This window comes from Chinchilla lanigera, unplaced genomic scaffold, assembly GCF_000276665.1.
Source record: "Chinchilla lanigera isolate Chin_1 unplaced genomic scaffold, ChiLan1.0 scaffold00178, whole genome shotgun sequence".
NCBI classification, from domain to species: domain Eukaryota; kingdom Metazoa; phylum Chordata; class Mammalia; order Rodentia; family Chinchillidae; genus Chinchilla; species Chinchilla lanigera.
Genome location: NW_004955579.1, coordinates 11522 through 27098, shown reverse-complemented (window position 1 = coordinate 27098; position 15577 = coordinate 11522). Strand labels below are relative to the sequence as shown.

General features: G+C 52.8%; 1 long non-coding RNA gene across 4 annotated transcripts; it reads left to right on the top strand.

Moving 5' to 3' along the window:
- The first annotated feature begins 7 nt into the window (after positions 1–7).
- On the top strand, positions 8–14949 carry LOC106147546. 4 transcript variants are annotated; one of them, XR_001232474.1, is made up of 5 exons: positions 8–273; positions 5036–5129; positions 5801–5891; positions 11905–12087; positions 14129–14949. It is a non-coding gene; the product is annotated as an uncharacterized LOC106147546 (long non-coding RNA). The 4 variants fall into 4 exon arrangements; XR_001232473.1 differs by lacking the exon at positions 8–273 and adding an exon at positions 3568–3707; XR_001232472.1 differs by lacking the exon at positions 8–273 and adding an exon at positions 3568–3768.
- Positions 14950–15577: the final 628 nt, after the last annotated feature.

Genomic DNA, 15577 nt, shown 5'->3' with positions numbered 1-15577 from the left:
CCCCAAGCCTGGAGACAGCACTTTTTTTTACTGCTTTAAGCCACTCCCTTTGCGCTGCTTTGTTACTGGGCAGTTTATTCTCGCAGGAGAATGCAGCCGACATCTAATTTGTTTCCCGGTTTCCTTGCTTAGTTTCCAGGCCCCGGTCTGTTTCCCCCTCGGCTGCTCTAAAGCTTCTCAGAAGCCCTCTGTGAACTTCCAGCCCTCTGCGAAGACGCCGGTCTCGATGTTTTAAGAATGGTTTGGTGTCTGCCAACTTGTCAGCTCCGACTGGTAACTCATTACTTTAACTCCTCCTGAGGGCGTCATTTCAGATGCCCAGTGACAACTTGTGCTGCTTCTTGTTTCTGGCGGCGGCCCGTGTTCTTTGTAGAATTTTAAATTCATTTTTAATAGGAAATGTGCTGTCTGCACTGAATACAGAATGCAAGGGGAGCAGAGAAATATAAGGGAAGAGCTAGCCTGCTCGTCCCTGCTGCTGTGCACCCGGGGCCCCTCGGGGAGCAGCAACGTTCTGACCTCAGCCTTCTCCAAACGGATCCCACGGTATTCTTCCCTGAATCCTCACAAACGCTGTTCCGCCTCTTGGGGGGTTTGTTTTTGTTCCTGTTTTCTGTGTTTCACTCAAGGACAAGCCTTGGGAACCGCTCAAGCACAGAGGGGCTGCCAGTGCACCTTCTTACCCCGTCATCTCCTGGGTCTGTGCAGTGTCCTCTGTCAACACGGCAGTCATGGTGACACAGTGTCACGCTTCACGGCCAGCTCAGGGAGTGGAGGTGCTCCCGCCTCTGCAGCCCTCCTTCCTTGCCTTTCTGACCCTGTCCACCTTCCTCTCCTAATTCCTGGGTTTCTAACCCCAGGCTTTGTCTTTTAGATGAACGGTGCTGCCACCCATGTAGGGTGACGCCACCCCTGACCCCTTGACCTGCCTCCGTGGCCCGTACCACCTCTGGGGCCCATGCCACCTCCGGGGCCCTGCAGTGCGCAGACCCCTTACCGCGGCACACAAGCTGCACCAGAGCTCGGGCTTCTCCAGTGGGTTTAATGTGGATGGGCAATCAGGAGGCACGGAACTGCAGTCCTCCACTCACCTGAGCCTGGGCATCGCCCCTGGACCAACCTCGCTGGCCTTGGTCCTAAGGCCCACTACCTAGGGGCAGAGATAAAAATAAAAAAGGCTCCTGGAAATGTCAAGTTCCACACCAGGATGCACGGGGCCAGGCCTGCCGGCGTGACCTACAGTAACCGCCCTGCACCTGGAGCTCCTTGGAGGTTCACGGCTGCGGTATCACTTGGGGCGCTGGCCCTGTTTGGCCAGTGTGGGAGTGAGAAGACTGGGGAGCACGTCTCCGTGTCTCTGCTGTGGGAGGGAAGTGCTGTGGGTTCGGGAGCAGGGAGGAGCCTGCAGGGAGGACGGAGGGTCCGCTGCCGTGTCCGGGACAAGCACGTGCTTTGGAGGCTGAGTCTGAGCCGCCTCTGTGACCGACTGGGGGACAGGGCCTCTGGCTCCCCAAACCCTTTCGGCCTTGTGTGCCATCCCAGGAGGCCTTCAGCCCTCAGGAGCTGCCCCTGGTGCCCTGCTGCCCCTGGGCCGTGTGCTGTTTGAGGGGAGTGGCCTGGGGTGAGTGTGAAGGCTGGAGGGAGAGTGGAGGCAGGAACCAGGAGGCCTCTCCCACCGCACCCAGGCCCAGACCCCAGGCTAGGGGTGGGCACTGCTGCTGATGAACAAAACACCCGACACCCCAACTTAAAGGAGTTGAGGCTCCCTTGGCTCACGGTTCCATCAATGGGTTCCTTCCCTGGCCAGCCGCTCTGTTCTGGCCATGTCTAGATGTCCCCCCAGAGCCTCCCGTGGTCATACGTGGGGCTCTCTCAGAGGTGGCTGGATCCAGAGTGCGTGATTGGTTGGCGGGCAGTAGCAGCTGGATCTTTGTGCAGACGCCTTTTCTGTGATACCAGAACTTCCCAGACTTGTCGGGGAGCCACCATGTTAGGGAGGCCTGGGCGGCTGGTTCTGCTTCCTCTGCTTTACAGACCTCCCCATCCCCAACCCAGAGCCGTGCAGCTCCGGGGTTCAGTGATTGGGATGGTCTCAGGGAAAAGAAGTATTTCCACAGTCCTGGCTGAAAGGGGTTGGGGAGGAGGCAGGAGACTTTGCCCCCTCTTTGGCAGGATGAGGAATGCCAACCTAGAACAGCCCTATGGCAAGTGTCCGAGCTGCCAGGTGGCCAGAGTGCTGGGTGAGGGAGCATGCAAGACGTGGGTGGGTGAAGTGGACAGGGCCAGTGTGGACAGCAAGGAGCCACACTCCGGGTGCCCTGGGAACTGGGAGTCACAGGTGGATGGGGTACAGCGTGGGCAGTGACATTAAGGGACTCTTGGGGCTCCAAGCAGTCAGGCGGGTGCATCAGCCTGGAGGAGCTGCTGGCTGACCCTGCTGAGACAGCTATTCATAAATGATAGCGCCCGTGACCCGGCAAGAATACTCCGATATGTAATTTAAAGTGTGACTTTTAACTCAGGCTCACAAACTTTTTTGTTTGTTGCTTTTAATGTGTCAGTTTATTGACTGACTGTTTTAAAGTGTTGGTTTTCTTTTTTTTACTCACAAAAGTGACTCATACTTACCACACAAACTGAAACCCTACAGTTTATGTCAAACTTAAGGAGGGTGTTGTAGTCAAGATTTGCAAGGGAATTGATTTAATACAAGACACATACTTTATAGGATTATTTTATAATTCACCCAAAAAGTCAAATGCAGAAGAGTACAAGAGATCTCCCTACACGCTAGAGACCGAAAGAATCCAGCTAAGGGCCTGGATCCCACAGCAATGTCCTGCATGAGTTAGACTGAAGACCTAGAGCCCATGGGAAGTGTCCTCCACGAGTCCAGCTGGAGACCTAGAGCCCACGACAATGTCTCCTTCAAGTCTGTATCAAGGATCTGCACGGGGAAGACCCAAAGGTCAGTGGTGGAAGCTAGAAAGTCTGCACCAGCGAGACAAAGGATCTGTGTCAGCAGGCTGAGGGATCTGCAGTGGAGCTAGGAAATGATGCTCAAAGTAAGGACCAGAGCTCCACTGAAAAGAACCGAAGCCATCCTCAGCAACAGCAAGGACCCAAGCTCCTCTGATGATAACAGCTGGGTTCATATCAGGAGAACCAGCGTGACAAGCTTCTCCAGGAGAATCAACAGCGCCACTCCCCCTCCAGTTCTCCTTTCATGCTGTTAGTAACAACCCTCAGGTGGGCCTTCCACACCCAGCACCAGGCTGACTCAATTCAGCTGGGTGTCACAAGTTGATTAATCCACCACAGAGGGGAAGTCTATCATAAACTCTTCCTCCAGAAACACATCCTCCAGGGGCTGGGGATTTAGCTCAGCGGCACAGCGCCTGCCTGGCAGATGCAAGGTCGTGAGTTCAATTCCCAGTACCAGAAAAACAAACAAACAAAAAAAGAAACACATCCTCTGGACCTTGAACATACATTACCTGGTCTTGATTTTTTTTTTTTTACCGTAATAGGACACATACGTTGTTCTGCGTTTTCTGTTCACAGGAGTTTCTCTCCATGCTGCTCATCCGAGTCCCAGCTGCTTGCACTGTAGTCCCCAGGGCCACCGCCAAACCATCTGGGACTGGGGAGAAACGTCACCCTCAAGCCCCTCTCTGGAATTGTTTCTTAGCCGCCTCCCCGATACGGTGTGCACGTGGGATTCTGGGCCCTTCGTTCTTTCTAGTGGCATAATTTATGTGACTGATGGTGAATATCTGATTGCTTCCTTTTAAAAACATGTCTTTCGGACCATTAAAAGTGCTAAGGGGGGTGGTGGCACTCGCTTGTAATCCCAGCACTCTGGGAGGTTGAAATAGGAGGATCACAAGTTTGAGCCCAGCCTGGCAGCTTAGTGATTTTGCAAGACCCTGTCTCTCTCTTTTTGTTTTTTGGTACCTGGAATCGAACTCAGGACCTTGCACTTGCCAAGCAAGGCACTGTGCCACTGAGCTATATCCCGGGCAAGACCCCATCTCAAAATGAAAAATAAAAAAGTGGCTAGGGATGTAGCTCAGTGTGAAGGCCCTGGGTTTGACCCCTAATATTCAAGAAAAAAAAAAAGAAAAAAAAGCTGTAGGAGATAACCGTGTATATGCTCACAGAGTTGTGCAAGGATTTTATGTAGAAATTGCTTAGGAAAAGTGTATGAACAGTCTTTTTAAACGTGACGGGGAAAGCCACATTTCCAACCCCAAACTGTACCGGTTTGCACACCCAGAGAGGGAGTGCCTTCCCCCGCCCCGCCCCACGGAGACTCCAGCCTTTTCATCTCCGCCCGCCTGAACGGGATGAACCTCCATCCTCCAGCTACCCCCCAGCCCAGCCTGCTGGAGGAACAGGCCCCGTCAGCCTCTCCGGGCAGGCACCTCCACCGGGCGGCCTCCGGGACTTCTTGATCACTGCCTGCGTGCCCTCCCTGCCACGCTCTTCCCTGTCCCTCCCAGCTTGAAATCCTCAGTGGCCGCATGTGTCACCTATGAAAGCGCAGAGCTCTGGCTGGGGTGCAGAGCCCGTCCGCTCGGCCCTCGGCTGCGAGTGGCAGGACAGGTGTGCTGAGGTCTCTCCTCTCCGTGCCCTCTGGACGCCTCCCCCTTCGCAGTAGTGCAGTGCCGTCTGGCGTCCCTGGGCAGTGGGGCCTCCCACTGGGCGCCCACTTGAGGCACAACTGGGGTCTCCATTCCTCTCTCCACTCTGGCCCAGCTGGGGTCTCCACTCCTCTCTCTTGTCCACGCTGGACTTGGAGGAGAGCACACACTCAACTTCCCACAGCCTGGGACATTTCTACCCCAGGCTCCTTCTCTCCTGGCAAGCAGCAGGCACTCAGGCCTTTGCTGGGGCGGGGAGGAAGGAAGGACGGAAGGGAGGAAATAAAGAAGAAAAGAAGGAAGGAAAAGGAAAGACCAACCTCCCCAGAAGACCAGGCAGCTCCTCCTCAGTGGAGAGGATGCTGAGGCACTTCTCTACCTTTTCTTAGGATATTAACCACACCAGGAATGGCTCAGCCAGGAGCTGGGGTTCGGATTTTCCCTCCATGGAGCCCAGATAGCAGCAGCCTGCAGCAAAGTCAGGTTAGCCGTGGAGAGGGGCACTTTGGGGAAGAGGCCTCTGGTAAAACTTGCATGACTTTTTTCGTGGTACCAGGAATCGAACTCGGGACCTTGCACTTGCCAGGCAGGCACTTAGGCCGCTGAGCTACATTCCCAGCCCACTTGGGTGACTTCGCTGGCAGTTGACAGGGGCTGAGGCCATGGTTTATTAGCACAGAGCTTCGGGCGGCTCCTCTCTGACACCTCCGTCCTGTCTGCTGGATGAGTAAGGAGCTGGCCCTGGACTGGTGGCCTGTGCTGACATCGCTTGTGCAGTAAAGAAAGGAGAGAAAGCCCAGTCATGCGTTGTGACTTTCGGTATTTTTAGCTTACAAGCCAAGTCTTTATCGCATGAGGACACTGATCCATAAATAAATCTGAAAGCAGTAATACGTCTGGGCCTTTGAGGCTCAAGTTGAGGCGATGATCTGTACATATATTTGCCTATGTCATGGGTCCCTTTATTATTAACGCCGTAGCTCTCACTGTGGTCATCAGTCTCACCCTTGATTACCAAAGTCCTCCCAAAACCTTTGTGCCCTGCAAGAAGCCAGCTCCCTGCGTAAAGTCACATCTACCTCTGGCTTTTCGAGGGACCTTCCATTCTTCCTATGCATGCTCCCCCACTTCCTGTGTATTTTTCCATTCTGCAGAGGTGCTGTTCCCATTTGCTGCAAAGATTACCTAGATGCCCTTGAATTATGGGGAACAAGAGCTTGGACACGTGCACACTGTACCTTCTTGGTAGGTTACACCTCTTCGGTAAGTTCTAGAAGATTTCCCATTACTTGTTATTACTTTTTTTTAGCTCAAAAAAATTTTTTTTGAAGCTGGCACGAGTATTTCAACCAGTTATTAAAAACAGATGAACAGATAAGAAAACATAGATCATATAAAACAGTTACATTAAATCAGGGTGCAGTCTTAGATGCACTGGCCAATTGTTTTATTAGTTTTAGGTTTAAAACTGTGGACTAGTCAGAAGTGTCCCTAGGGCTTGTCAGTTAGCACTCCTTTCCCTTATGGAAGCCGTGACAGTATTTCCTTTACTGCTTTAAGCTGCTGTGAGTACCTCTTGTCCTGCTCGCTAACACTATAGACTTTAAACAGGAGCAGTCAGAGGACAGAGGGAAGGGCCGTCTGACTGCTGGCTTGTTTTTTCCAGTCGCCCGAGGTGCACGTGTCTGCACCATAGATGCCACTTTCTTTGTTTTTGTTGCTCCTGTGTAAGGCTTTATTGCCAAGCATTTTATACTCACGCTGGACAATCTTATATGCAGGCTGTTTCCCATTAACATGGTTGTGTAAGACACTTGGTCCCAATGTCTCATGTTTACTGTTTGCTGCTATCACAAGTACTCATAAAGCTCCTTGTCTTTCTGAGGCCTAAACCAAATTAACAGCCTTTGAATGCAGCTCCTTTAAACTGCATACGTGCCACTCACCCTTGTTTCTGGCTGAGGTCACCACACTTTGAAAGTACTCAGATCACACACGGAATCCCAACATGGTCTTCTCCGTTCCGAAAGCCTGGCACTGGGACAGTATCTGGTTGTGTTTTATTTTTTCTAAATGGAAAGTTTTTTGGTTTTCTTTTGTTTTTATTTATTTATTTTCGCTTTGTTTTGTTCTGTAATGCGGAGTTCGAAGTAAGATTTCCAGACAGGTTACAAGTACGGAAGTGAACGCCGTGGGAGCCCCACATCACCCACCCAACCCCGCAGGACCCCTGTCCCTTTTCCTGCACTGTGCTGCCTGTCCCGGTCCCCGTGCCTGCATGGGAGGGTCTTCATCACCCCACATCGTTGCTGGCGACTTTTTGTCCCCGTGTCAGTTCCCACCCTACGGTGGGCCCCTGGTGTCTCAGCTACACAACCTGCAGGGCAGTCTGTCCCAAGGTTTGCTTCTGGGAAAACCAGTTTAAGCCAGGAGCATTAAAAAAAACCCAACCGTTGTAATAATAACCAGGCAGTTACCCAGGAGTAATCTTCTCAAACCCAAGCCCAATTTCCTCCTTCCTACCCCATCCCCAGTCTCCAAAGAAGAGAAAATGAGGCTCCCACCCCATCCTAAGCTTTCCGGGAGCCCTCCCTGCGCCTGGTTTGTGGGTAGAGATCCAGCCTAGGAGGAGGTCTGGGTGGATGGGGGGCCAAGACGCAGGACCCAGGATCCAAACCCAGAAGGATGTGCTGCTTGGAAGGAGGGGAGGACTGGTGGGTAGTGACTTCGCTGGGCCTTTCACGTGGCTACTTTCTCCCCCTGGATGCCCGGTGCTACCTCTGTGCTTAGCTGTCCTGCTCCACACATACCACTGCTTACAGCATCCCTCTGCCTGGGCCTCGGCCCCTTCCACACCACCCACACCTCCTCACCTCCCGCTCTCCTGCTCTGCCGGTCTGACCTCTGTGAAATGGCCCTCTGGTCCCCACTGCAGGATCTCCTCAGTGCCTGCTCGTGGTTCCGCTATGACTTCCTGTGCCTACCTACGTAGTGTCTGCCATGTTAGGCATGGCATCAAGGCCTTTAGAAAATGTGTTTGTTGGTTGATTGAACCAGAGATGTTTTAAATTTTTATGAACATCCCTAAAGCTGGGAATCCTTGGTCTCATTAGCTGGGTGTCAAGGTGCATATGGGAAACTGTGTGTTTGCTTTGATTACCCTAATTACTTACATTGCAGATTCTTAGAAAACTGTAACATCTCCTTTAAGCACGTGTGCCATTTGCTTGTACTACCATCTGTAGCCTTAGACCGTCTTGCAGATTGTCTTACACTAACCATCTCTAGTGCATGATGAACGTGGGTGGAATTTTGTTTTTTTTTGTGTCAAACATAATGAGTAGTGCTGATGTGCCTCGTGTGTTTACCAAGAGCCATGAAAGGGCTGTTTGTCAATGTCCTCCCCGCTCAGGCGGTGGTACAGGTGTGGGGTGAGAGAGTTGTGGGGACTGCAGGTGGTGGGCTTGGTCTCCCCAGCCAGGAGCACAGTGACACACACACACACACACACACACACACACATACACACACAGTAGGCCCACACTGTCAGCCTCTGCTGTGGGTCTGGGGCAAGCTGGTTTCTTCACTCTTGGATGGAGGCTCCGGTTTCATTGCCCACAACTCCTGCTTCCAGAGGACTTCGAAGAGCCGTACAGGGCCGGGGATGTAGCTCAGCAGCATAAGCGCTTGCCTGGCAAGCCTGAGGTCATGAGTTTGATTCCTGGTACACGCCCCCTTCCAAAAAAAAAAAGAGCTGTACAAAGGGTGTCACACGGGGACAAGAGGTCCCTCTGAAAAAACGCATGGTTGTATTGACCCAGTAAGGCTGTATGTTTTCCTGTAATGTTTAAACTGCAGTGCAAACAAATAACAAATACAAGACAAAGAAGTAGCAAACTACCTATCAGAAAGCCAGTATCTGTCACCCAACAGACAGAGGTATTGGAGGTTGGGTTCTTCAGGGGCCCTGGGACCACAGACAGGTTACTTTTCTTATTAGCATCTGATAAATCTTTAGCAGTGACCATGCAGTACCAGCACTAGCTTTTAAATTAGCTGTGCTTTAAATAGCATGGTTTAAAAATACACAACAATAAATTGGAGACCACTGTAAATTAAGGTCTCACATTACTGAACTTTGAGCCTCCTTTGTGAGATGTTTGATTGATCTTTCTGCTGCCAGGAAGCTGGTCCATCCTGCAGTACAGAGACTGGACGTGAACGTCCCCTAGCCTCGCAGATGACGGCTGCACGCTTTTGAGTCCAGCTGTCTGTCCAAGGACCAGAGTTCTGTCCTTGAGAGTGCATTTAGGTGCTGATGTTAGGAGTACTACAGCCATGTACACTTGCCTGTTCCTTTTCCCGGTGAGTCAGAAGCAGCTGGACTAACCAGGATGAAAAGCTTCGCCCCACAGCAAACGCTTGTACTGCTGGCTAGGAGTTCGGGCATCAAGTTTTAACCCCCCCAGCTCAGGAGCAAAGTCTGCAGCATCTGCCCGCCAGGGCGTGGCGGGTGATTACGGGAGTTTATCCTGGAAAAGAGGGCAAGTCAGCACATCACTTTTCAGTGAATTGTCCCCCGGACATATTCATTCTATAGAGTAAATTGTATATTTAATGCAGAAATTTTAGAAATAGATTCCTGTTCATCTTGTGAGAACACTGGTGCTTTACAGAGTAGCTTGGTTGAAACAAGGCAGAACATTTTACTGCATCTATTGATCTATATCTGGCCTGTTCCTCCTTAGACAGGAACTGTCTGTGGGTGAGATTTTACCCCCTCTGTACAGATCCAAAGCTTTTAATGCACCTTTTGCCTTTATCGTAATGTCACCAAGAAAACCAGACTGGGTAGGAAGGGCCTTCTGACATCAGGTTCTTGTTTATAAACATGTTTTAGATGGCTTTGTAAAACCATACTCCTTATGCCTAAAGATTTCAGAATAGTTCTGCCAATCTGATCATGTGGCCTATAAATTAAATAGGCAGGAGATCCTCCTCTGTGGAAAGAAGGCAGACAGGCACTGTCCCAGAGGAGCCCAAGAAGCCACAAAACGTGCGGCCAGCCTCTCTCCACAGAAACAGCGAAGCGTTGGTTACAGCAATACGGAAAGCGCTCCTGTCAGACCGGCTCTGGCCTCTGAACCGGTAACACAGTCATCCCGCCGTCTGCACAGGCGGAGGTCTCAGGAGGCCCAGGAACCCCGACCTGTACGGGTGCCTAAGTCCCTTTTCTAAAATGATGTGGTGGGGGCAGGGATATAGTCAGTAGCACAGCCTGCCTGGCAAGTGCAAGGTCCTGCGTTTGATTCCCAGTGCAACCCCCCACTAAAAAAAACAAGTAAACAAACAAAAAGACAAAATGATGTGGTGTTTGCATCTATGCACACGCTCCTATATACTTTAAATCATTTCTGATTTGCCCACTGTACTGTGTAAATGGGTATGAATAATTTAAAAAACTGCATTCAGTACAGACACAATTTTATTTTCCATATTTTCAGCCCTTGGTTGGGCCCACAGTGGTGAAATCTGTGGGCATGGAGGGCAGGATGTGCTCAGCAACACTGTTCCACAGGTTAACACGGCCGGTGGTGACGCTAGCGCAGACCAAGCGGGCTCCTTGGAAGCGGAGATTGATGGATTTATATTTTAGAGTGCGCTGTATGGAAGCACAGAAAGCATGTGTGCCTTTGTTCTCTCTCTTTCTCTCTGTCTCTCTGTCTCTCTTTCTCTGTCTGTCTCTCTGTGTGTCTCTCTGTCTCTGTCTCTCTATCTCTGTCTCCCTCTGTCTCTGTCTCTCTGTGTCTCTCTGTCTCTCTGTTTCTCTGTCTGTCTCTGTCTCTCTGTCTCTGTCTGTCTGTCTCTCTCTGTGTCTGTGTCTCTGTGTGTCTCTGTCTCTCTGTGTCTCTGTCTCTGTCTGTCTGTCTGTCTCTGTCTCTCTGTCTCTGTCTGTCTCTCTGTGTCTCTCTGTATCTCTGTGTGTCTCTGTCTCTTTCTCTGTCTCTCTCTCCTGGGGACTGAATCCATTCTTTGGCTTCCCTTAGACACTTACAGCTGCCCACAGTTCTGACATAACTTCATGGAAAGAAAGGCTTTTTAGTGCAGTGAGACCATTTGATTAATCCTGGAGTTTCTTCCCATCTTCAGAGGGTACAGGTGCTTTCCTGGCTCTGCTGGGGGTGTTTGTTGAGTCTTTGCTCTTAGGGGCTGACTTGTGGCTCCCAAAATGTATACTGAAGTCCTAAGCCCCGACCCTGGTGACTGTGACCTCATTAGGAAAGGGGGTTGTGTTGGGTGTAGTAGGCAAGATCAGGCCTGATGGTAGAGGGCGGATCCTTACTGAGTGTGACCAGTGCCCATAACAAGAAGAAAGGCCCGAGTTGCACATGGGCGTTGAGGGCCTGAGGATAAAGTGGGGGTACTGGCTGGAGATGAGGCACATCTGGCCACCCCCATGCCAGGGGCTGGGAGATCTGGGCTGGTGGTTTTTCCTGGGGCTGTCAGAGGAACGGGGCCTGTCAACCGTGGGACTCGCTGTGTGTGGCCTTGGGTCTGAGAGCAAACACATCTCTGTTGCAGTCAGCTGCCCATCTCTGATGGCTGGCACGGGGCCTTAGGGTGTTCACACCCACGGGGCTTGCGGTGCGATGGAAACATGGCAGCTGACTTCCTTCCCGCCAATCTGTAGCCTGCACTGCACCTGCTGCCCTTGGTTTTCTTGTTGGGGTTGGCTGGGGAGGAGCAGCGTGAGGGGATGGAGGGACAGAGAGATACAGGGATAGAGAGACAGAAGGGCCCCCTCCTGGTAGGTGGTTACTGCTCACTGCCCAGGCCCAGGGCCACCACCTTCAGAGGAGTGGCCCTCCCCACCTGCCCTTGTGTCTTGGTGACTTTCCTCTTGTTGCTGGGACAAAGTACCTGATGCCCAAAATTAAGGAAGGAAAGGTTCATTTCGCTTACAGTTTGTAGAGGTTTTAGTCCATACTTGGCAGGCTACAAGGCAGAGTGCCACATGGCAGAGGGCTACAGCTCATGGCAGCAGAACACAGCAAAGCAACAATCACTAAAAGGGAGGAATCGCCCCAAGCAGCCTCTTCCTGTCCCTTACACATACAAACTATCCACCCCAGGGCGGGTGTAGCTCTCACACCTATAATCAATCAAACCCTAAAAGCCTGCCCCATGACCGCATGAGGCTTTGGGGGGACACACAGACACAAACCATAACACCTTGTTTTTTTCCTGGGCTTCACAGGTCCCTTTGCGGTGGGCCGATTCCAGCCCTGGAGCCTGGCACCACCTGGCGCTGCTGTCCCTCTGCCCACGCTGGGAAAACACCGTTGTAAATGCTCCTGAACGCATGCACCCTGTTCTGGTTCCCCTCGGCCCCTGCTCAGGCTTGACCACACCTCTGTCCTGGCCGCTGGGGCTGGCAGCGGTAAGCAAGGGCAGTGAAGTGCACCAAGAGGCTGTGATGGTGCGTGGTGGGGGCAGGGAGGGGGCGCAGGTTGGCACTTGATCTTGCTGTCTCCTGCAGGTGTCCCTCGAGGGCGCGAGGGCAGGAGGGAGGTGGGGCTGTGTGTGCAGGGATGAGCCCTGCGGGCAGAGGTTGGATGCGCGCGAAGCCACAGGGGCGGGTAGCTGGAGGAGAACGAGCAGGCCACCAGGCCACAGAGGGAAGCCAGGGCATGAAGGGTCCGACCAACCACACAGGGGACTTGGTTGTGGACTCGGAGGGAGTGGGAGGCCCTGGGGGCTCTGCAGAGGAAAGAGGGGGCTGGCTTGGGCTCAGAGGACAAGGCCAGATCAAGGCGATGGCGGGCAGCTGGACCAGAGGGCACAGGGCAGCCAGGGTCAGACCTGCGCCTTGCAGGTGGGGCTCCACATCTGGGATGTAAGTAGCAAGAGCAAGAACTCGGGGTGGCCTGCAGACACCTGAGACGGAGCCCTGGCTCTGTGGTGGATGTGGAAAGGAGGGGGTTGGGGTAAAGGCTGGGTCTGGGAGGACCTGAGTTGGGGCACAGTTAGACAGAGATGCTGTCCTGAGTCCACGCTCAGGTTGGAGCCCCCAGGACTGGGAACCCCAAGGCAAGGGGAGGACAAGGCACAGAAGTGGGGTCCCTGGCTGAAGCTTTGGCTCCACATCGTGCTGCCCATTTCTAGGCTAGCATCTCTTGAACCCGGCCCAGGATGTGAGTCCTGGGCCTCCGGGCTGGGGCCTGAGGAGCCGCATTTCCAGGAAATCTAGGTGGTGGGCACCTTGCTGAGCACAGATGGACGAGGACCCGGCACTGGAGGGAAAGGAGAGGCACCCACAGCAGCGGGCCAGTCAGGCTCGTCAGCCTGGCCCTCTGCACGAGGGACCAGCTGTGGGGCGAGATTGTTGTGGATCCCCGGCCCTCGCTGGGGCCTGTCCTGGATCCTGAGGGCTCTTCGGGTGGAGAGCAGAGCCAGCCCAGTGAGATGGCAGCCCTGCTGAGAAGGGAAGGAGACCCCCATAGCAGCTCGCTCAGGGTCTGGGAACCCGAAAGCACTCCTGGGTCTCTAATGGATGGCACTATCCACGTCCCGGGAGTGAATCCGACATCCCCGTGGGGATAGCACATGAGCAGGGCAGGCGGGACCTTGTTTAGTGGAGCGGCTCAGCTGGAGGTGAGGGTGTTGCAGGAGGGTGGCACCAGACACTCCGATCAGGTCAAGCTCCCCAGGGTGGGTACGGATGGGGAGACCGAGGCTGGGGTGCCGCCTGCACAGCTCAGTCAGCAGAGTCTCTGTCTCCCTGAAAAGAGCAGCAGTGAGGGTGGAGCTAGTATTTACCCAGGCTTCCCTGAGCGCTGGACGTTCTGTTTGCTCCCGTGCGAGGCAGTGTCCCTGTCCAGTGCTGTGTTGGTGCAGGAGGAGGGAGTCAGGCCTGGCCTCTGCTGCTGTCCCAAAGTCCTGTCCTTAGGACGGGTGCTGGATGGTCCTGAGGCACATAACCAGGGCAGGGGGTGCAGGCCGTCCACGGCCCACAATAGCAAGAGCTGTTTGAGGTCTCCGCGTGACCCGGCACAAGGTCCTCCGCAGCCTGTGCCCAAGTGTTTCCTGTCTACTGCGTCACTGCAGCAGGAGCAGCCTAAGGACAGAGACTTGGGCTGGACCAGTGGGGGCTCCAGAGAGGGAGGACCGGGGGGCTCCTCGCCAGGGTACTTGCTGGGGCCACACTGCGCCAGCCAGTCCTGGCCTCTCCCTGTGAGAATGACATTGTTGCTGTGTCTCAGAAAGACGACCCTGGCACCCCCGGCTCCCCCAGCCCGAGAGTTTCACTGCTGGCGAAGTTTCAGGCTGGGATTGTGGTGTGGGGAGCCCCACGTTCTCGTTATTGGGGAAGAAAGGGATCCGAAGACAGGTCCAGGCCGCTCAGGGCTGTCTGCATCTGTGACTTCCTTTAATGTTCCTTGAAGCTGGGGACATTAAGAAGCTGGACTCTGTGTTTCCAGGAGCTCGGTGGTTTTGATGGGGGTGACCGGGCCAGGTGTTGTTGGCCTGAGGACCCAGAGGCCTGAATGGTGAGCAAGAGCCGATTCCTTGCACTCTCCTTGTTTTACATCAACGCGTCTATGAGCGCTAGTTCTGTTCTGCAACATACGGATCTACTCTATTTGAAGCCTTGAATTCTTCACTAGAGGGTCTTGTTTTCATGCTTTGGGACGGGGACTCATCCAATTTTCCAGGCAGCCTTTGAACTCTCAGTCCTCCTGCATTAGCATCCCACATAACTGGCCACGACACACAGCTGAGACCACACGCATTCTAACCAGCCACTGGGCACAGCACTGAAGCTGTTTCTGTAAGCCAGGGTGCTGGCCAAGCCTCTCCACTCGTCCCCGCGAGCTGCGGTGCTGGGTGCCCCGCTCTGGTCATCCCCGCGAGCTGCGGTGCTGGCTGGCCCTCTTTGGCTGGGTATCAAAGTCGGCTTCTTCCAGGGGCTGGCACACCGGATGGCTCACATCCCCAGGCCCTATGGCATAAACCCGTCACGAGGAGCTGTCTGTTGGTTTACTGCAAGGCCTTTCTGAGCCATAGGTTAATATATTAATGAAGACAGTGGCTGCTCCCCTACATTAAATAATGACTGTGAATGATTGGAAGAAAAACATCTTCATGTCCCCCTGCAGGGTGTGAGATTGATGAGAATGGATTGCCCTGCCAAGAGACTCAAAAATATTACAACCTTTTATTCCTCTGCAGCGTGGACAAGTGTGTATTCATTTCTATGTTATTACAAAAAACCCTCTTCCAATGATTCTGAGCTAAAAACACATTAAATCATCACTTTAATTCTATTGAAACAGTGGGCTGAGATTCTGTCACTAATCTCGTTTAATCTTGGCATCTCACCTCCATCCGATATTTTATTTCTGTTTGGGTCATATTAGTCAATTGGGCGTAAGCGGCAGTATTTATTTATCTTATTAGTTTATTTCGGTAAAGTAGTAAATTATGATAGAATTATAATAATTTCTCAGTTTATAGACATCTCACAATCACATACTAGCTTGACACTTTGAAGGGTGGTCTAAATTCAATCTAACACGAACACATCCACATTTCCAGAAGAGCTGAAGTGGTTTGGAATATTCGGGATTTATTTTTCTCTGAGTGTTTTATTTGTGGCATTACTTTGTGTGCAAATGGATAAAGAGCCATGCACAGTGTGACAGTGAGCTTTCAGATGAGAAGCAGTGCAGCAGGACTGGGGTGGTCCAGGAGGCAGCAGGGATGGGGGGCTGTGCACGCCCCCTCGTCCCCCCGCACTTGTCCCAGGGAGGCACCTGAGCCTCCATGCCTGCTTCTTCCATCCTGAGCATATGCACCTGGCAGAGGTGCCTAAATGCCAACAGGCTGGACTGGGAGGTCCTGGGGCAGAATCCCTAACTTAGCAGCTC